Below are 6,445 nucleotides of genomic sequence, written 5' to 3'. Positions count from 1 at the left end.
ATCCTCCGTGGGATTTGGTTCTCCACCATCTCCTAAAACCGAGATCTTAACAAGAGTATCCACAATCATAATCACAAGCTCACTAAAAGATTGATTATCACCAATTTTTCCATTATTAACGCAATTTAGATCAATTGCGAAGGACGAAGATGCCACCAAAACTACTTCGGGTGCAATAAGAGGCACAGACGAAGAGACAACAACAAACATTGAACTGGAGGCTCCTCAAATTGCTACAGATTGAGGAATCTGATTATATTATCCTGGACTAGAGGCCACATCTGCAAACTTAGCCAATTGTTCATGAGTTCTCACCTCAGGAAACTAACGATGATAGTGAAGCAAAACTTGCAAATCTTCATCATTATCTATTACAAAAAAAATATACTTGACACCATCTCGGACAACAGAAATCAAAATCCTATAAAATAATTTCTCCACTCGTTTCATGCCATGTACTTGTAGTTTCTGGATTATAGTGTTCTAAAAATGAGCAAAAGTCATAGAATGGTTGATAAAAACACTCAATGGATCCTTATCAGTAAATTTTATTCTTGCTCACAACTTTTTTCTTAATCGTCCATCTGTAGTGCAGAAAAACTAAAACAATTATAAACCCTGTAAAATTAGGGAATAATTAGTCAATAAATTAATTTTTAATAAAATAAATTAGAAAGATGAATTTTAGACTTTTATGAGATGGAGCTAATGAAAATAATATTTTTGATACTAATTTTAAAGAATTTGGCCCAAGATTGGGACAAACAGAACGAATCGGTCCAATCGGGCCCAAACCGGGCTCGTGGGCTCAACCAACCCATCAAATTAAATGAGCTTCAGCTCATCCTCTCTCTTCTTCATGCAAAATGCTGAAGTTCAGCAAGAGAGGGGGAAGAACACTCCGAAGCACCAAACCTTTGGATTTCATTCAAATCCTCATTACTTCTCGCTCCGAGCTCCGATCATCGCACTGTTTGCAGCCACACATCTACAATGGCAAGCTCTACAAAGCCCAGTACATTGTAAGGTAAGAAAACCACATTCCCAGTTTTAATTTCATCTTCTAAAATCCAAAAATGGTATGATCTTAGGTGTTAAGATTTGTGGTTAATTTGATGTTTTAGGACAAAATTAACTTGAGAAATTAGTAGGTCTTGGCTTAATTGAGGCACATACAAGGTAAGGATCCTCAACCCTAGTGAATTCCTTAGTTAATTGTAGCTTTGTTATTAAAGTTTGGTATACATACGTGATATGTATATGTGAAATTGGAACTCTTTTGAAGAGATTGGAAGCTTGTTTGAGACTTGGGTGTTGAGGGTTCGGAGTTGGAGGCTTGTGATCTCGTCGCTTTGGGTGTTTTTGACTTAGGGAAGAAATCAGCCAAGGTATGGTTTATGTTTTTCGTATTTAATATATAATATCTTGTGAAAACTTAGGCTAGATAACCATAGGATAAGTGGGAATGCATAAATATGTTAATTGCTTAGTGCCTTGATAGTAATTGTTGCAATAGGGTGAGCATTGGTTTAGTGATTAATGTTGGTGATGAAAATAGAATACTATATGATGATTTAATGATGATTGATAGGTGTTAGGAATGAATAAGTATATGTGATGAATTATTGACGATTTTGTTGGTTAATTAAGAAACTTAAGTATGAGATTATTTAAGATTGAGGTATGACTGGTTGTGGTAGGAGGTGGGGTTGTGTTGTTGTGATATGGTATGTTGTGGTGTTGGTTGTATGCACAAGAATGTTGGTATTGAGCTTGTTGTGGTAAAAATGGAGGTTTGAGGTTTTGGACAAGAACTTGATTTTTAACGAACTTTGGCGGTCTATAACTGGAGCCTCAAATTTTGGATGAAAATGAAAATTATTTCAAATCAAAGATGGTTTTACAAGCTTTAAAACGATATAAATTTTTTGGAAATAGAATTTTGTTGAGGAAGTTATGGATGTCGTAAATTTTGTCCAAAAAGCTAATTTCTCCAAGTTGCAGCAAAACTAAAATTTCTGGTTTGTGTGCATACGCACACCAATGTGCACACGCGCCTAGCAGGGGCAGCATTTTCTCTTGTGCGTACGCACACTCGTGTGTGCATGCATACCCTGTGATTCTCAGAAAACGTGGGTATGCACACTATGGTGTGCACGCACACACAGAGAGATGCCTTCTGCTGAGAGTGTTCATCCACTCTGGAGCACATGCACACCCTGTGTGTTTTTGTAGACGTGCATATGCACACCAGGGTGCGCATGCACACGTAAGGACATGCTTGCTGTTGATTGCGTCCGCACCTCTATGAACAATTGTACAGGTGCGCGCGTGCGTAGATGTGTGCGTACACACACACTCTGTTTCCCAGCTCATACATTTTTATGATTTAAACATGGTTTCGAACTTCTAAACCTCTATTTTTACCCTCTAGGACCTTAGAAATGAGATATAGTGGTAGTGAAAGGGTTTAAACTAGGAAGGTGAAGTAACTTGGGGGTGAAGGAAGCTTGAGAAGTGATGAATTATGTATGAAGAGTGCAAAGGTGTGGTATACATGTGATGAATATCGCCATGGCAAACGATTATGAATGATTATGAGTAGTTATAAATGATTATTTTATCTTGAGTCCTCTCCTCGAAAGTGCGACCCCAGGAGATGGTGAAATTTGAGGATCCTCTTCCTTGTTCCTCCTGGTATTGTAAAATCACCCCCAGCGAGATGGTGGGAGGTTAGGATCCCCTCTTTTATTCCTCCTGGGCATATGAGAGCGTACTTCCTGGTTAGACGTAAGAGTTGTAGTTTCACCCACCTGCTCTAGGTTGGTTAGTATAGAGGCTCTCTGGGTAGATGCAAGGGTGTGGTTCACCCTACTTGCTCTGGGTCATGATGAGTTATATATAAAAGTGCAAATATATGATGTATAAGTGATGTTATGGCTATAATGAATGATTATGAACTGATTATTAATGAATATGAATGAAATGAGACTTATGCACTTATGTTAATTGTTATATTTGCTATCAGCTATACTTGTATTCTACCTGTGTTTTCCATTGTCTGCTTGTTTGTGTGTGTGGTTTCACCGATGTTGGAAGATTGGAGGAAAGGGGGAGGATTGAGGTTTTAGGTTACAGTTTTGGTTAAGTGTAGGAAGACTTAGAGAACCACCTTAACTTATGGTTTCTATTTTAGGTCTTTAAGTTTTATAATCTAAGTGTCGGAGTTCTAGGATTACCTCTGGCATTCTCGAGACCTTATATCTTATGTATGTGATGTGCGAAAAACGATCCGACACAAAACTCACCGGCAAGTGTACCGGGTCGCATCAAGTAATAAAACTCACGGGAGTGAGGTCGATCCCACAAGGATTGAAGGATTGAGCAACTTTAGTTTAGTGGTTGAATTAGTCAAGCAAACAAGTGTTGATTGTGTGAAATTGTGTTGACAGGAATTAAATTGCATAGAATGTAAAGGGGAGTGGGTGATTTGTAGGAAATTAAAGGGAACAAAAAAAGAAAAAGAGCTGAATCTTAAAGAACAAGAAATTAAATGGCAGAAACTTAGAACGCAAGAAATGTAAATTGCAGAATCTTAAAGTGCAAGAAATGTAAATTACTTGAATTATAAAAGGAGTTGGGAATTGGGATTGCAGAAATTAAACAAGGAAAAGTAAAATTCAACAAACAGAAATATAAAAGATGGATTCAATTAAACCAGATCTCAAATGACAATAGCAATAAGCTTGGTGTAGCAACGAAACAAGGAAATTGAAATTGAAAGATGTAGATCTCAGCACCCAAGAGACTAGATAACCAAGTCTAGATCTCAATGCCTTCCTAGATCCAAATTTAGAATTCAATTGCAAGAAAAGTAAAGATCAAGCAGTAGAAGAAAGGAATTCAAATATTGATTTCTCAAAAAGTGTAGTAAAGAAAATAGAGAGATCTCAAGGTGAGATTGAGACAGAATTTTCTCAATTCTTCAACACCCAAGACTCAAAATCTCCAAATAGCTCAAAACCCAAAAGCTCTCCAAAAACTACTCAGCAAAACTAAAAAGGAAAAGCTCCTCTAAAACTTCAAATCCTAAGCTATTTATACACTTTCTTCAAATGATCATTAAGCCTTGAATTGGGCCTTTAGTCTTGATGGAATTGGGTTGATAGTAGCCTCCATTGATTGCTCTTGGTGTTGGAAAGAAATCCATTTGTGAACCGGGCCATGAACCATTCACGTTTGAGTCAACGTTTGAGGCAAACGTTGACTCAAACGTCTTCGTGAAACCAATTATGCAGCTCGGCCACTTGCTGTCATCCATGTTTGGCTCAACGTTTGAGGTCAAACGTGAGCTCAAACGTGGTTCCCCCATGCTACTCCTTTGGCCAACATTTGGCCCAACGTTTGAGGCAAACGTTGGCGCAAACGTGGCTCAATTAACTCATCAATCAGGGACTCTTCTTTATGCTAAATTGGCAACAACGTTTGACCTCACGTTTGAGGCAAACGTTGGCAAAAACATTGGTTTGCTCCAGGGGTGCTTTTTCTTTTCTTTTTGGCGCCAACGTTTGACCTCACGTTTGAGGCAAACGTTGGTGCAAACGTTGCCTTCCCGTGCTTCTTCTTCAGCCAACGTTTGCCTCAACGTTTGAGGCAAACGCTGGCGCAAACATTGGCTCTTCTCCCGGGTGTTCTTCATCTGCTTCTCACGTTTGAGTTAACATTTGAGGCAAACGTTATCTCAAACGTGAATCCCTCTTTTCAAGCCCATTCTTGCAACCTTCTTCCAAGCTTTATTTCACCTATCATCAATCAACAATTGTATCAAAGCTATGCCATAATCATGAGAGTTGTTCTTCTTCTTGTCATATGAGCAATTATGGCACAAAAACTTATAAAAATGCATCAATTTATCCATGGTTGATTGAATCAAAGGAAACATGAAATTCAACCTAATTGGCTTACTTATGGCTTAAGAAAGTGCATAAAACTAAATGAAAACAAAGGAAAAAGACTAGTGAAACTAGGCTAAGATGACTTGTCATCACAACACCAAACTTAAAACTTGCTTGTCCCCAAGCAAGAAAAGAATTATGCTCAAAGGTCCTTTCAATTAGAATAGATTTGAAGAATTACATGTACTATCCTGTGAGTGAAGTGATTAAGTGACAGTGGGGTGAACTCTAAATTATGTGCTCATGCAAGGGCTTCAGTGCTTACTAGTCCCTACATCTTGGGAGTCTTAGGTCTTAGAACTTTCATCCAAATAATATCATGGAGATCTATCCATAGGTAATCACCTTGAAGCAGCTTATCGTTTCTGTGCTTTGGCCTTGACTCTAAGTGTCATGTCTCAAAGCGGCTCTTTAGATAAGCTTTCAATCAATACTCCTAAACCAGTTGGTTTTAAGGTATTAGGTGTTGAAGCACCCCTTAGGATTTACTTGCTCAAGCCTCTCTCTTTGACACAGTTCGACCACAAGCACCCCTTAGTGGTCGTAATACCATACCACCTCTGTTTTACGACTTAAGCATAAAGCTCTGTGTGGTAGGGTGTTACAACTATCATCACTAGCCATTGCGAGTGCCACTTTGGTGAAAAGTTACATTTGTTGTATTTGTAGCACCTACTCGTAGCTAAATCGAATTAAGTAAATTCGAATTATGTTGTGCTTCTTTACTTAGTAATTTAAATCAATTAGAATTGATTTACCTTGGAGCTATATCCTCAGTAAATTGAAACAATTTGTATTGATTTACTACTAACTTTTCTATGATTCAAATCGAATTTGTTTGTTTTGATTTACCACAAGCTGCGTGTGTCAATAACTACTAGCGAGTAAATCGAATTTACCTGTTTCAATTTACTACTATTTTTGTTAAATCGAATTCATTTGATTTGATTTACATTGAAAGAGCTTAAATCAGGCTTATTTGATTTGATTTGCATAAAGTTGCAGAAGAGATAAGGATGTAACACAATTCAATTTAAAACATATGTGTAATATTGATCTTCAGTCATTTTATCCATGTAATTTATCCTACTTTTTATGATATGAATACAAAAAATTTAATTAGCAATTGATTATATATATTTACATGTATAATCAAAATTTATAAGTAATATAATCAAATTTAATTCACATTTGTAAACAAAATTTACAAATAATATAATTAAATGAGATTTACATCGAGCTTTATAATCAAAATACAAATAAATGTATAAAAGTATAACGGTAAAAGATGATCTTTTGTGTTTATTAAAGTTTGATTATTATTATTATTATTATTAATCGCTCCAGAAGGTCTTTGGTGATGACACAGTCGTCGGTAGTGTATCCGTGCTTTTGGTGGAAAGAGCAGTATTTTGATCGGTCCACGCCTTTTGAATCTGGGTAACTGCCGGCTTTTCTTGGTGGCTTAATTAATTTTGAATTCAAGATCT

This window comes from Arachis ipaensis, chromosome B08, assembly GCF_000816755.2.
Source record: "Arachis ipaensis cultivar K30076 chromosome B08, Araip1.1, whole genome shotgun sequence".
Classification (NCBI taxonomy): domain Eukaryota; kingdom Viridiplantae; phylum Streptophyta; class Magnoliopsida; order Fabales; family Fabaceae; genus Arachis; species Arachis ipaensis.
This window is presented reverse-complemented; position numbering follows the sequence as displayed.